This window comes from Capsicum annuum, chromosome 2 (assembly GCF_002878395.1).
Source record: "Capsicum annuum cultivar UCD-10X-F1 chromosome 2, UCD10Xv1.1, whole genome shotgun sequence".
Lineage (NCBI taxonomy): Eukaryota > Viridiplantae > Streptophyta > Magnoliopsida > Solanales > Solanaceae > Capsicum > Capsicum annuum.
Genome location: NC_061112.1, coordinates 48601934 through 48617159, shown reverse-complemented (window position 1 = coordinate 48617159; position 15226 = coordinate 48601934).

Sequence of the window (15226 nt, the reverse complement as noted above, 5' to 3'; positions counted from 1 at the left end):
TTCTAAACTGTACTAGGTTGGACTGAACTATTCTTGATCATGCTGTCTAACTAAACTGAACTGAGTTCACTGAGTTCCATTAACTGATGGAGTACTACTGAAATCTGTTAACTGATGGGATATTATAGAGTTCTGTTGACTAGCAAAATTTACTGAGCTCTGAACTAAATACTGAACTGTAACTGATTACTAGGGCTACTATTCTTAACACTACTGAGACTATTCTATAACTACCATATCTCTAGGTAAAAGCTAAGTTCTTGGGTATTGAATACCCACAAGACTCGATAGCATAAAAAAAAAATCATAGTATAAACTTGAAAGGAATAACCATATGCACTTCGTCATAACTCATTCACATAGACATTCTATCAAACACTTGCATGATATAAATTGCACATAAGCTAACATGACATGATTTTGTTCCTTTTTCTTTGTTCACATGAGCGTTTTATCAAACACTTGGAGAACATAATCCATGCACATAACACTAAACAACACATAGGCATCATAATTCAAATCCCCATTTACAATTTCAAGGGTTTAGCATGGATTCACATGATTCTATACATATATCAAATAACTCCACATGAAACTTGGAACAAAATATGGATTAGAAATCCAATTAATCATTATAATCATGAATATAATCAAACCCAACATAAAATTCATGAAATCAATACACTTGAAGTTTTAAAAGTAGTTTCTTGAACTCCAAGGATGGAAGAAACCCTTGGATGAACACTTGACATACCTTAATAATTAAATTCTTGAAGATTGATGGAATGTTCTTGAGAATTGATCTTGAAATTGATGTTCTAGGGTTTTGTTCTTGAGATAAATTTGAGAGAAAAGAGTGTAATTTGCTTTGTGAGGGCTGAATTTCGTGTTTTACGGGCTGGGCCAAAGTGAGGAAAATGTCCCGTTTACCCCTCTGGATGCTGTTTTAATTTTACTAAAAACTAGTTTAGCGATGTGCAGACTGATGTGCTATGTCATTCACATCAATGCGATGGCCAACACACTATGTCGAGTCTATGTTGGTTCACCATAATTTACACTGGGAGCTGGAGGAAAATATTCATCGATGCAATAGGCGACGCGGCGCATCGAGATCGCGTTGATCCACTAGTTTGAGCTTTCAAATATGATCCAAACATAGTCCAAAAAATCTGAAACTTATCTGAGAACACCCACTGACATTCCTGATCATGATTCAATCTAAAAATCATTACTTTAAGATCATAAGGGTTGTGAAATAGATTCTCCAACCTACGAAGGCTAAAATAACACTATCTGAATACTTAGCTAAAATTTTCTAAGTCTGGGACCCTTAACAAACTTTAAAGGACTGAGTTAAGTTTAAGATTTTGTGGGGTCTTACAATATCTCCGCCTTGGAAACATTCATCCTCGAATGAGGCTAAATAAGCTGAGAATATGGTTAGACTGAATTTAGATACTGGATATGCACAACTGCAACATGATTTCATATCTGACACTACTGATATGCTGAAATTTCATGCTAAACATACGTATATGATGTATGACTACATAAATGAACAAGATGCATGAATAGGATTGCTAATAAGCTGAGGTTTTCATGCTGAACATGCATATCTGATTTATGAAGACACAACTGAATATGCAATGGTAACTAGTACCAAGTCTATAAAGGAAAAATCTAAGTATGGAACTGAGTAAATTCAAGGGAAAACTATTACCTTGGGCTTAGTCTGAGTTTACAGAGAAGATGTAAGGATACTTGGTCCGCATATCTGCTTTTTCTTCCTAAGTAGCTCTCTCAACTAACTGGTTCCAATAAAAAACTTTGACTAGAGGGATTTCTTTGTTCCTCAGTCTGTGAATCTGATAATCAAGGATTTCAAATGGAATCTCCTCATAAGAGAGGCTATTTTGAACGTCTATACTCCCTACAAGGACTACAACTATTAGGTCACCTACGCATTTCTTTATCAAGGAGACATGTAACACTAGATGGACTGAAAATAAGTCTAAAGGCGACTCAAGCTCGTAAGCTATCTTTTCGAAACGACTAAGAATTCGGTAAGGATCGACATATTGAGGAATGAGCTTCCCCTTCTTACTAAACCTCTTCACTCCTTCCATGGGAGAGATTTTTAGGAATACAAAATCACCGATCTCAACTTGATATCATTTACTAAACAAACATAAACAGAAACATGATAACATAACTGAGCCTAAGACGTGATACATGAACTGAATATCATAAACTTAACTGGGCCCATGAATACATGGCTTATGGATGAGATTGGAACTTGAGAGTTCACTTATGAGTACCTACTACTCCAAAATAGATTCATTATGTGAAGGGAAATGGATGGTTTTGATCATGAAAGCTCGAGGGATTATAGTGCATCTCTCTTTGGGATAATACATCCCCTAAAGGGTACTGAATTGTCTAAGCTACTGAGGGAAGATTGGGATGATGAACAAGGCACCTACGAACTGAATCATGACTGAATATCTAGGATCTGAAACTGAGGCATGATACATGAACTGAACTAAACTCACAACTACCTGGTTTCTCCATACTGGAGAGTTACATTTATGAGACTTTAGATAGTACCACTAGATGAGAAGATGGGAAACCATACTAACTTGTCCGCTTGACTACTAAATTGAATTTTTTGGCTTTACGAACTACTCATTCTGAAAACTTATACTAAACTGTAGCATTTCTTGACACTCTTTTTATAGAATTGTACTAACTTTAGGGAGCAAGGAAATCTTGGCATGGTCTGAATAAGAAATCACCGTATGGCTATAATTCTATAATATGGAGAAAGTCCTATGAAATATGATCTAAGATAGAGTTACTAAGTCTTATGCACTGCAACTACAAATTTTCAATCTCAGATATATTCCTCAAATACTCTCTCAACTATACTATACTCTCCACCCTAGTACGACGCTTTACCTGATATTACTGAAACATTCACATGGACGCTGAGCATGAATGCACAAACATACCAACTTATCTGATTAACTGAATGTCTGATAGTTGAATACTGGGTATGTAAGACTGAATGTTTCTTAATCTGAATAACTAGACTAAAACTGTAGAGTTTATGCATATGACGTAAGGACTAACTGAGAAATATAAGATAACTAACCATGAATTCGTGAAAACTGTATTACTTGAGAATGCAAGACTAAGCATATAAGATTATTCTGAAATAGTCTATAAACTGAGGTACTAAAATATTAATAACTAATCAGGTTTGGTTGCGTGCTTATCTTAGTGATTCAGCTAGGCCGATGTTAAGGGTGTACCTGGTTGAAAAATCAAGAGAGAATGAGAACCAGAATATAGAAGAAGAACAACAACAAGACATCTTTGATGATAAGTTGGATGATCTGGACATGAATATTCTAGATGATGATCAAACACATACGCCCGTTATTATGAGCAATACGGTTGGCATTTTTTCTCGATCAACATAGTCGAGCAATCGTCAAGATGATGAGATTGGCTTTTACAAGGGAATGTCATTCAAGAATAAGAAAGAACTGTCTAATTCTTTGTTTAATGCTTGCTTGAATTATGATTTTAGAGTAAAGAAGGTGATTAATTCAAGCAAAGTCTTTTCCTTCAGATGTGCTAATCTGACCTACAAGTGGTGGTTGAAGGCTGTGAAATACTTAAGATCTAAAAGATTCATCATTAATGTTTATCAAAAGTATCACACATGGCGTTCGAAGCACATTACGGGCCAAAATCCTCAGGCAATGGCAAAGGTCCTCAGTCAATATTTCCAGAATAGATTCCCTAATGGCAAAGGCCCTTCTACAACTAATATGGTCAATTAACTATTTACAAAATTAGGTATTAGGGTCAGTTATTGAAAGATATATACGAACATGGGGATTTCCAAGGACTTGGTTAGGGGGACACACGAGCACGAGTATACAGTCCTCCATGCCTACCATTATATGCTTGAGTTCACAAATCCCGGTAGTAAGACGGCGCCGCATGTTGATGAAAATGGAAGGTTCAGGTACTTTTTTGTATCTTATGGTGCTTGGATTATTGGTTTTCAATATTTAAGAGAAGTCAAAGTCATCGACGGGACCTTCTTGAGGTGCAATTATTATAGAGTTTTTCTAGTGACGGTGGCATAGAATATGAAGAGGCACATCTTTCCTGTCACTTTTGGTGTAGAGGGCAAGGAATGTGATGCCTCGTATGGATACTTTTTTGAACAAATGGAAATCTACATCGAAGATACCAAAGATTTGTGTTTTATTTTGGATACGCATCCAAGTATCCCTAAGATGAGTTTAATTTTCTACACTTTAGCTCACTTTGGTTGTTGCATGAGTCATCTTGGAGATAATATTTGAAATAAATTTCACAATGAAAAGGCCGTGACCCTTTTTATAGAACACCTAAATCATATAATAGATATGAGTTTTTGACCATTTCAATCAAATAATGGATATCCATCCTAAGGCAGTAAAACATCTCGTGCCAGTCAGTTTTGAGAGATGGAGTTGGGCATTCTGTCCAGAAAATAGGAACATTCTATAAATTTAAGGACTCTTTTGAGTTACAAGCTTAGTATGATGATGTACTAAGTGATTCTTTTGTATAGTTATAATATTAAGACGTCAAACATTGTTGAATCAGTGAATTCATTATTTGGCATTGAAAGAGAATTTCCCATCGTGGCACTATTTGATGAAATAAACAAGAAGTATGACAAATTATTTCATGAAAGGCACTTACATTTTGTGAATGCAGGAACCATATTTGTTCTAGAAGCGGAAAAACAAATATCAACAAACCTTAGTTTGGAGAATAGGTTATTTGCTCATCAGATAGTAGATTATAAGCTCGGTATTGATGGTCATGGTGATGTTTCCATGGCCAATCTTTAAATAATATCTTGTACATGCAGAGTTTTTGACTTGGATAGAATACTATGTCCATTTGCTATGGCAGTGTTGCAAGCTCAATACGGTGCATAATATGGAACTAAATTTATGAATGCTCGTCTCCATATTATTTGGTGGAAGATATATAATGGTATATAGTGAGAACATTAATCTGGTGCCTCACGAAGAATCTTGGGTTGTTCCTGTAGAGCTTTTTGGGAGATTAATACCTCCTTCATATATTAACCCAAGCACTATTAAACCAAGAAGAAGGCCATATAAGAGGAGGCGTGAAGTGGAGAATCATTCCCATAAAGAAAAAACAAGTGCTCTGGATGTAAGAACGCTGGCCACAGAAGAAATATATGCCCGAATCATGATCTACCATGATCGTTGTAATAACAAAACTTGTGTTGTTGTTTGTTAGGACTTTGATACTTTTAAATTCTTATTTATTATATAAAAATATCTTTTTTTTGACTTATGCATCAACAAAAAGAGGTAAAGAGGGAACTAAATACAATAGACCACTAAATTATTTTTAACAGGTTACCCATCTGTCGCAACAGATAGACATTTACTGAAAGAACATACTATAGTTCATCAAACTGGAAAGTGTTCCTCCAATAGATGACCAATCTGTTGCAATAGATTGGTAATATGTTGGATCAACAAAATATAGTTTCTGCCACAAACCCTATAGATGACCAATCCATTTCAAAAAATAGTCTATCTGTTGAAAGAACTCAAAACTCTTGCTATTGCTACTGGATTCAAAATTGTTCCCTATGTCCAACCATCGACCTATTTGTTTAGAGGAAGAAATAGACAGAATGATAATTAAATAAGAATTAAAAAGTAAAACTCGTCAAAACATAAATTTTTCATTAAATAAAAACAAAATACATTAGGTATTTAAATCCGATACATAAAAATAAAAATACATACGCTAAAAGAAAAAATATAACCTAATTATTATTTTTATTATTATTATTATTATTATTATTATTATTCTCATCCGTCCAATCATCAACTGGAAGCAGCCAGGCCCTCCCCAGCATGCGAATCTCTTAAAGAATCCTTGCTCTTACGATGCCTAACTCCTACTGCAGGTCATTAACCTAGCTTTGAAGCTCTGCACGATGTTGTGTAGAATAGCAATGTCCCAAATTGGATCAGCCATATCTAGAACATGCATGAGTTGACAAAAAATAAAAATAAAAAAATAAAAAAAGAGTCCGAATGTAGTACAACGTATACTACCAACTAGTAGATTTACACACACACAAAAAAAACTTACCTCAATGAGAAAGAAATCGGGTCTTTGAAGAGAAGTGGTTAAAGATGTAATACGAAAGATAAAATTAAAGAAATAAATAAAGTGTAGTAGAATGAATGAGTAAAGAGGAACCTATTTATAGAGGATTGAATTTGAATGTATTAGGCAAAAATGTATGATTGTTCACCTCCATCTAATTAATTACATTCAAATTGGTGACTTTTTATTTTTCTGTGAAAAGTCATGATTTACTTAAATCAAGATGGTGACTTTTTGATTATTATGACAAGTCATGACTCTCCAGCTTCTTAATATTAATCAGTTCTTAAAATAAAATAATCATTTTTCTCAATTAAATAATTGAAGACTTCTCACCTTCTCAATAACTATTTCTTTTAATAATATCTATTTTTATGGAGTTATGGAAGCAGATGGTCCATCTGTTACATCAGATAATCCATCTGTGGTAATAGATTTTTCATCTGTTGTAACAAATGGTCCATCTATACAATAGATAATTTATTTTTTGCAACAGATGGGTTATCTGATGCAACAGATGGACCATCTATTGAGGGCTATCTTTTTTAATAATCGCCATGTACCTTAGTTAATTCAAACTGGTGACTTTGATTATTTAAATGAAAAAACAGATTTAAAAATAAAAAAGGTGAAAAGTCATGACTTTTGCCTTACATCAGTTAATTAAAAATTAATAACCATTGTTTTTATAATTTTAAATTGTGCTTATTGTTTATTTATGAACCATTTTTCTTTATTAAATAATTAAAAAGTCATGACTTTTTACCCTTTCCTTTTCAATAATTCTTTTTTATTAATAATTGTTTTAGTTAGTTTTTCCAATAGATAGACCATCTATTGAAATAAATTTTTCATCTCTTCGAAGAACACAAACTAGTGGCAAGAACTGTATTGTGTTATTCTAGCAGATTTGTGCAACAGATGTTCTATCTATTGTAAGCAGGGTGTTTTGGGTTCTTCCAATAGATGACCCATCTATTGAAATATATTGATCATCTGTTGGTTGAACACAATGCAGTCTGATGAACACGTGGGTAATCTGCTGAATATATTTTTTGTAGTCTGTCATATTTAGTTCCTGCTTGGTTACCTCTTTTTATTGATGTATAAGTTATTAAAAACATATTTTATATAATAAATTATATTTCCCAATAATGAGTTAAAATTATCAAAGTCTATATCAAACAAAAATACGAGTTTACTATTACAACGATCATGGTGCATTACATACGTAGCACTTGTTTTTTCTTGATGGACATATAGTCCTTTGACGTTCAAGATGGTTACTCATTGCGCCTCCATAGTTTTTTACACTAATTCATGATGTGAACTGAATATTAAACACTGTTTGACATTGATAGGATAAGAAGAATAAGGTGTGTACAGATGGATGGATCCACTTACATGCATGAGAGTTATGTATTACTAATCAGGTTATTGTGATAACACACATAATTTACAATGATTTTATAAATGTAGTTTTTTACCGCTTAGTCATTGATCCTTCAATCAAGATCATGCATTTTATAGTTAAGTTTGATAGCTACAAACTGATAAGGCCGAAGGGCTCCAAGAAGGGGGTATCAATCCCCTGTTACAATTTATTGATGGTTTTGCTCATGTTTATGCACAAGTTTTGAGAAAGGATTAATATTTGATGGAATTATAGACATTCAATAGTGATTGGACCAATTTTAATGGTGCAATGGACTTTGAGAAGGCCTTCAAAGCCTCCCATTGAAAGAAAAAAGAATGGAAAACTAATGGAAATTCCCCTGGTCTAAATTTATATAGATGGGTTGCTTGAGGATACTATTATACAATAGAAGGTGCTTGGGAGAATACCTGTGCGGGAAAGGGGAGGTGGATAAGACCCTATATCATCTTTAGACCTTGTTTAACAGGAAACACAGGACAACAAGTAAGGAACTTCTAGCCAATCTGGCCAATGAAATTGACTTGAAAGATGAAAAAACTGAATAAGCTGCAAATATGAAAGTATATCCAAAAATTAAAATCCGTTAGTTGTTGTTGAAAAGAAAAATGGTAAAGTGAACTGGAGCTAGACATTTTACTACGAAACTACGACTAGCTAGCGTGGACTAAATGAAGACCCATAAAGAGCAAGATACAAACTCTAAAGAAGCAGTTTGGCGAGCACCAAGGATTGGTAAGATTCTCGGTCAAGAATAAAACTTAAACCAATAACTCCTAAAGTAAAATTAAGGGAATCCAAGGCATTGATTTCTAAAGTCTAATTTGCCTCCTATGTCTTCTATTTGTGGTTCTAATCAGGTCAATGGTAGTAGGAATAAAAAGGTCTAAAGTTGGGAAGAAATCCCATGCCTTATTGTTTCCACTACCTTTGACCTGACCAAAACCATAAGAAGAAGGCTTGGGATGCAAGTTTAACTTCAAAAATTGTCACCTTGGCTTGATCCCTTATTTTTACTTCAGGAGCTGTTGGTTCAAGTTTCGTTGTTGACCGACAATCTTACAATCCTCGGTGCTTACAAAGCTGAAACCTTAGAGTTCTGATGCTGTTCTTTGTGGGTCATCACTCATTCCATGAAATCTAGTCGTAGTTTCTTATCAAAGTGCACAACTGCAGACTACTTCACTATTTTGCTTTTCAAAATTGACTAAAGGATTTTCATTTTTTGATACACTTTAATTTTTTCAGTTTATTCAGTTTTTCATTTTTCATGTCAATTTCATCGTCTAGATTTGCTACACATTCCTTGCAACCCTGTGTTTCTTCTTTAATAAGTTCTGAGCTGATATATGGTCTTGTGCATCTCCCCTTTTCCTCGTAGATATTCTCCCAAGCATCTTCTATTGTATAAGCATTGTGATACCCCGATAATCCTAACCAATAGTAGAACCATGCTTCAAGCTCATGAGAAATAAATTATAGAGGTTTTGGTAGTTTTATGATCAAGGGTGATGTGTATTAAGGCCTCAAATATGTCCTAGCTTTTAGGCGAATCAAAATATCCCTTACCGATTGAATTCTTGAGAAGGATATTGGTATAATCAACTTCAAATAAGTATATCTTTCATCATACTACAAATTTCTGAGCTCATGATACACCAACAGATAGATAGTTGAATTATCTTTCCAACGATACCAATTTTGCCAAAATCCTAATATGGTGTTTTCTTTGAAAATATGGAGACAGTATTTATATGGTGTTCATGTGGATGTTTTCACAGAGCACAAAAACCTGCAGTATATGTTTACTCAGAAGGATTTGAATATATCTTTTAGAGTTCCTAAAGGTTTATGATATGAGTGTGTTGTATCATCTGGGAAAGGCCAATATAATAGCACATGTCCTTAGTAGGTTGTCTATGGGAAGTGTGGCTCATTTGGAGAAAGATAAGAAAGAATTAGCTCATGAAATCCATCGTTTGGCTAGATTAGGTGTTAGGTTGCTTGATTCAATTGAAGGTAATGTTTGGGTTCAGAGTAGTTCCAAATTCTCTTTAGTTTCAGAAGTAAATAAAAAGTAAGACATGGATTCTAGTTTAGTCAAACTGAAGGAGTCGGTTAAAGACCAAAAGGTAGATGTTTTCTCCCAAGGGGGAGATGGCGTGTTGAGATTTCAGGATAGACTGTGCGTTCCTTGTGTTGATAATTTGAGGCAAAGAATTATGGCTGAAGTTCACGGTGCGCGATATTCTATTCATCCCGTCACTACCAAGATGTACCGCGACTTGCGGGAAATCTGTTGGTATAACTTTTCAATAGGTTAAGGTAGAGCACCAAAGGCATAGTGGTATGTTGTAGGAGTTTGGTATCCCCACGTGGAAGTGGGAAGAGGTGAATATGGATTTTGTGAATGGTTTACCCCTTTCGCGTCATCGTCATAATTTGATTTGGGTTGTTGTAGACAGGTTGACTAAGTTAGCATATTTCTTGCCAATGCATACATCTTATACAGTTGAGGATTATGCTAAGTTGTATATCCGAGAGTTAGTCAGACTGCATTGAGTTCCCTTATCTATCATCTTAGATAGGGCTACTCAGTTTACTTCCTAGTTTTGGAGAGCTCTTCAAAAGGGTCTTGGTACCTAAGTTTATCCTAGTTCCGCTTTTCATCCTTAGACAGATGGGCAGGCAGAGAGGACTATCCAGACTCTGGAGGATATGTTAAGGGTATGTGCTCTTGATTTCAATAGTAATTGGGATGAGCATTTTCCATTGATTGAGTTTACTTATAATAACATTTATAATTCTAGCATTCAAATGGCCCCGTTTGAGGCTCTTTGTGGAAGGAGATGCAGATCACCCATAGGTTGGTTTGAAGTAGGTAAAACTGCTTTTCTTGGACCTGATCCAGTGTTTTAGGCTATGGTGAAAGTTAAGTTGATTAAAGAAAGGTTGAAGATAGCCCAGAGTCATCAGAAATCAAATGAAAATATGAGAAGAAGGGATCTTGAGTTTGAAGTTGATGACTTAGTATATCTGAAAATTTCACCGATGAAGGGGGTGAAAAGGTTTGTCAAAAAAGGGAAGCTTAGTCCCCGTTATGTTGGCCCCTATAGAATTCTGAGACGTGTTGGGAAAGTAGCTTATGAGGTTGAGTTGCCTTTAGATTTGTCAGCTATTCATCCTGTCTTTTATGTCTCTATGCTTAAGAAGTCCATCAGTGATTCCATTGTAATTGATCTGTTAGAGAGCTCAGATGTTCAGAATAGTCTTTCATATGTAGAGATTCTAACTGAGATTCTAGACCATCAGATCCGTAGACTAAGGAATAAAGAAGTTCCCTTGGTCAAAGTTCTTTGGCGGAACCAATCAGTTGAGGGTACTACTTGGGAAACAGAAGCAGACATGTAAGCCAAGTACACTCACCTTTTCTATCCAAACTCAGATCTAGCCGAAGGTACTACTCTTCCTTAAACCAGCCCCTTTCTAATCAAAGATTCAGTTATATAGCTATTATTATTATGAGTTTATGCATTCTCTGAAGTAGTCAAAAGTTTAGAATGAAGTAGAGTCAGTTTAGTAATTTATTTCAGCTGTGCATCCTCAGTTTTATCAGCTAGCCAACCTCATTCGAGGACGAATGTTCCCAAGGGGGAGATATTGTGATACCCCGAGAATCCTAACCAATAGTAGAACCATGCTTCAAACTCATGAGAAATAAATTATGGAGGTTTTGGTAGTTTTATGATCAAGGGTGATGTGTATTAAGGCCTCAAATATGTCCTAGCTTTTAGGCGAATCAAACATCCCTTACCAATTAAATTCTTGAGAAGGATATTAGTATAGTCAACTTCAAATGAATATATCTTTCGTTATACTATGAATTTTTGAGCTCATGACACACCAACATATAGATAAGTAAATTAGCTTTTCAACTACACCAATTTCGCCAAAATCCGGTATTGGGGTATAAAGTTATAGTCGTTTTACAGTGAGCTATCTGGACTACCAAAGTGCAACGAGAAGGACGATGGACCATCGCGTCAGAGATGAACCGTCGCCCAAACCATTGCAACTAAGGTAGTAATCCCGTTTTCTAGCCATGGAGCAACGGTTTGAGGGATGGTCCGTCCCTAGGGCGACGGGTCATCGCCCAAACCGTCACACACCTCCGTTTAGCGATTAAAAATTATTTTTAAAGGAATTTTTGGATCTTTTTCACTTTTTTAATACCTAATTAAATCAAATCAAATCACATAACTCCATATTCATCCATAGCATCAAAATTAGGGTCCATTTCAAGATCAATCCCCAAGAACAAGGTTCAAACCCTTCTTCTAAAAAACTCAAGAATCAAAACATCACCATTCAAGAACCTTCAAGAAAAGCCTCCAAGAACATTCTCAAGGCTTCAAAAGTCAACTTGTTCCATCGAATCAAGATAAATAAGGTATGTGGGGTTTCAACTAGAATAATTCTTTCGTTCTTGTGCCCAAAAACTTACTTTAAGTTACAAATTTCTGAATTTTGATATGATTTTCATGAAATTTAAGTTAGGGTTTATATCCCATGTTGCTAATTGTATAATTTTGAGACCTTAAGTGATTTGGATATTGAGTTACATGTCTACTTTCGAATATTTATGCACATGATCATATTTTTTTTTTTGGATTTTGAGTTGATTTACCAATAATTACATTATGAAGCATGAACCTTTTGGTGTTTTAACATAAGTGTGAAACATGGGCTTTAAGCCCTAAGATTTAGCCTTGATATTTTAACAAGATCATGATTTTAAGCCTCCTTAATGATTGTTTACCAAGCTTCAAGAAAGAAAGTTGATCTTTGAATCCTAAGCTAAAACAGGAATCAACAGTATTTATGATTTAAAGCAAAGAAAAGTATAATTAGCTTTCTCTATACATCCTTGTACTATTTTAAGGTGGATTTCCTAGAAGTTCTGAACCTGGGTATGGGAGTAGTATTTAGCACCGAGTTGGTCTTGATTACAAGGTCTCATGCCCCAGAACTATGAGCCACCGTAGGATTATGATTTACCCCAAGTGGGATAAGATAGTGATCACTAAAGTTAAGGTTCTATTCTGATGGTAAGGGTCGAATAGCTCTCCCCAACGTGGGCAAGATGTTTGACTCCATGTCAGTTCACGTGGTTTATGTCGGTTAGAAGAAACTCCCAAGTTCCCAGAGTCTCCAAGTCTCCAAAGCTTTATAGTCCCAAAGTTCCCAAGTTCATGAGTTCCCAAAGTCCTATTCTCCTTAAAATAAAAGCATAAGTTTTGAAAGTTATTGTTTTAATAGTCCTTTTTGCTTATAATCTTTGAGAATAAGAGCAAAATACAGATTTTAGAACTAAGTATAATGACTCACGAGATTTATGCTACATGTTTCATTATATATGATTTATGAGATTTAGATTTCCGATTTATTCAAGCTATGTGAGTCATTTATATCAACATGCATGGTTTTATAAAGAGTAATGATATTATTGACTTAATGCATACACCCCCATATACTCAGTACATCCTCAAAGTACTAATCCACATATATGTCTATGTGCTACATTATCTCATAATGTAGGTTTAGGTTCTCAGCCTCAGCAGCGACAGTGATCTCTGAGTACCTTCATCTACACTTCCACAGTTGGTGAGTCCTCATGGTTCGAGGACCTATTTCTCTAGTCATTTATTGTTTTCAATTCAGTTTGAGTCAGTTGGGGGTTTATTCCAATGACTCTCTAGTTCCTTAGTAAGTAGAGGCTTGTCGGACTAACAGTTGGAGTTTTTAGATTTTCAGTATTTGTTATCCAGATAATATTTTTTGTTATTTCAGTTTAGATTCAGCATGATATAGTATTATTACTTAGCTTATTTATCCTAAAGTAAGTGTTAGATTTAGTAGCAGGCTCAAAGAGTTAGCTTATTATTACTTATATCCTTGAGCACCGTGTGACGCTTTGGGATGAGATTTTGGGGCGTTACAAGCGTCACCCCGAGCAATCCAGCCATATAAAGTTGGACTAGGTCAATAACTATATTGATTTCCATTCTTGGTTGCAGCAGTGCGAGGCTTCAGAGGCCTTTCAAAAGTCCATTGAACCCTTAAAATCCATCCAATCACTATTAAATCTTTAAACTGCTACCAAAAACTTGGTCCTTTCTCCTAACTTGACACATAAACATTAGAGAAACCATCATTCAATAGTAATAGGGTATCCACACCACTGACTTGGTCCCACGTCCTAATCTATTTGAACCTATCAATCATAACTTTAAAATGCAATATCTTGTTTGAATGATTAATGCCTAATCGGTAAAAAACTTTATTCACAAAATTAGTGTACGCTATTTGTATTTTTATGATAACATGATCAGTAATACATATATCCCACATATAAGGTATTTCCATCTGTAAGCAGCTTATTCTTTTGAACACATTTTTACCCTAGCCTTTTATGTTGGTCAGGCAAAAATTGATCTATTTTCACTTCCTTTTCTTTTAGGAAACAACTTTTATCTACAAATAAGAGAAAAACAAAAATAACATTACAATTGATGACTACATAGTTTAAAAAGGGGGGGTAACACAAAATTCAATAAAGGGGTAACATAAAAAACCCATCTGTTGTAATCGGTTACCCATCTATTGCTACAGCTAACCCATCAGTTGCAACAGGTGGGTCATCTATTGATGAAATCAAATAAGCCTTGCTACTGGTTTGATTTCTTCCAATAGGTGGACCGTCTGTTGCAACAGAAGAGTATTCCAATAGTTGATTCATCAATTGGAATAGAAGGGTACTCCAATACTTGATTCATCAGTAGCAACAAATGGAGAATCTGATGGAAGAACGATACTGGTTTATTAGTTACACCACCAACACCACCAACAACATCAATAACAAAGAAACAAACAATAAATAACCAACAAGGCTTTTAAGTTCTCCCATCGGATAACTTTTTTAGAAATTTTAATAAAAATAATGGTTCGTTCATTCAAGACTCAAAAGACACCTTTCTTTTAATTTTCTCAATAAATAGGTATAGGTATAGGTAATAGGTAAATAAATAGAAACAACAAATGCAAACAACTAATTTAAATAACCAATGTAAAATATGATATTCACAATTTTAATATTCATCATAGAAAAGTCATATATTGTAATAGATGTCTATATCCGTTTGAAAAATCCAACAGATCAGTCATCTATCGCAATAGATAGCAACATCTATTTGTTAATTTCCAATAGATAATTCATATGTTGCAACAAATGTCAAGATCTATTTGATAATTTATAACATATAAGTCATATGTTGCAATATATGACATTATCTGTTAGATAATGCCCAACAAATACGTCATCTGTTACAACAGGTGGAATACTCTTTTGATGTCTATGATTGTTTGATAATTTTCAATAGATGTGTCATCTATTGTAACATTTTAGTCATCTATTTATTCATATCAAGACATTATTTGAAATATCTACTTGATTTAGCTAGAATTAGGGATGGGTTGATAGAGTCAACTACA